The 1,872-nt window shown below is 34.8% G+C and overlaps 1 pseudogene; it reads right to left on the bottom strand.

The window, feature by feature from the left end:
* Positions 1–485: 485 nt before the first annotated feature.
* LOC150038498 (uncharacterized) lies at positions 486–1,463 on the bottom strand (annotated as a pseudogene).
* Positions 1,464–1,872: the final 409 nt, after the last annotated feature.

The following is a 1,872-nucleotide window of genomic DNA, read 5'->3' as shown; positions in this document are numbered from 1 at the left end:
TGAATGTAGTCTAAATTATAACAGTCTGTAATTTGAATGTAGATTATTTTAGACCACATGTAACTTTTTCTACTACCCTATTTTATAATACTAATAATTATGCATACGAAATATCATATTTTGAAAATATAATTAAGACTATATGTTCCACCAATTTATACAAAATTAATTTGATTGTAATTTATACTAAAAACTAACCACTATTTTTTTGTCATTTGGGGAGATACCTTGGTTAATATGGCCAAAAAAGAAAAAGAAAAAGTACATTACTTTCGGATGTAATTCATGTGTTTTATATATAAAACTCTCTTTTTTTTAGGTACAAAAAAATGTAATACAAAATAACTAACTCATAACTGCATAATTAAAATATGACTTTTTGTTAGATACCAAGTGTACTACAAACTTAAATGCATAATTGAAACAAACTAATCATTGTTCATAATTGAAAAGCAGTCCAAAACACGGGTTGATCAAACACTCTCTTAAAGGGGGAGGTTGCAATAGTCCAACTTCAAGTCTATGGGAACGGATAAGAAGCTCTTCGTATCTTGCACACTACAGAATATGATTTGCATAAGCTTCACCCTCTGTCGGTTATGCAATTCAGAAATTTCTTGGAGTTGGTTTACGACTTCTGTATGTAGTTCGACTTCAGTTGCACGCTTCTCTTTCGGCCATTCTGCAATCGCCTTCAGTTGATCATTTTTGAATTCATTGCATTCCTAACAATCTCTGTCGTTTCATATTGATTCCATTTCGCTTCCTCTTACTTCCTCTCGAAGCATTTCTTCCTTTAATGCTTTGATCGGTACGTGTTCCATGCATGTCATCCTGTGACATGTCCATTCCCTGACTAGACATCGTGGGGATCTTTGGATCCTGTGATTCATGAATAGGAACACCATCATTCATATGGTTTGGCACGTTAGACTCGACGTCCACAAAGATCTCTGATCATTCTCCTATAGCCCGATCCTTGCGAAAGATGTAGGCCAGATCATCATAGTATGGGAATGACTTGTGTAGAAGCCCCTTTGCTGCAGGATGACTCTGCTGAAGGGTAAAGTGGATGTTATGATTTTGTTACCAATATTCATAAATCAATTTAGACAAAATTTCACCTTCATCCATCCATCAAATAACTCCCGTTTTGCAATGATGCATTGGAATTCCTCATTCCAGCCGAATCCATTACAAGTTGGTCCTTTCATTTCTGCGATCGCTGGGTAAGTTTCTTTCAAGGATTTAACTCGAAAATCTATAGTCGGTGATCCTTGGATATTGCAACCGAGAAACTTTTCAGCCATCAAACGTTGTAGTTGTGCCAAGTAGCCAAGTCGAAACATCCCAATGTCTGATCTCCATCCACTAGATGTGACCAACGCCACCAAGCACTCGACCAGCTTCATTTCTTCCTCTTTAGTCCAAGTGTGCTTCGGGGCTCTTGAAGAACTTGACATTCTTGTGTATACACGTATATATTTTAATACAATTTAACAATAAATGACAGGTAGTTGTAGCAAAGCTAATGAGAGAGTTCATGGGTAAAGTTAAGCACAAAATATAGTAAACATAATGAGAGAGTTCCGAATGAAATCATTTCATAACAATAAACAAAAAGTATAAAGGCACTACATGCTATACAACTTCCATTCAGTAAACATCTGTTGCACTAATTCATCCCTCTATTGGGTCCATTCATTTGAACTCTCAATATAATTTATCTCATCCCCTCCAGTTGTAACTATTGGGTTTTATATCCTAAAACTTGTGGTTTGTAAATAATAAAACTTATTTTGAAAATTCAATAAGTTGTTATTGAATATATGAATTGCTTATTTCGTTTTAGAAATTAATCCAATAAACCAA

Source organism: Benincasa hispida, chromosome 1 (assembly GCF_027475165.1).
Source record: "Benincasa hispida cultivar pf3 chromosome 1, pf3_genome.v1.1, whole genome shotgun sequence".
NCBI classification, from domain to species: Eukaryota; Viridiplantae; Streptophyta; class Magnoliopsida; order Cucurbitales; family Cucurbitaceae; genus Benincasa; species Benincasa hispida.
Note: the sequence above shows the minus strand (reverse complement) of the source record. Positions and strands in the feature narration are given on the sequence as shown.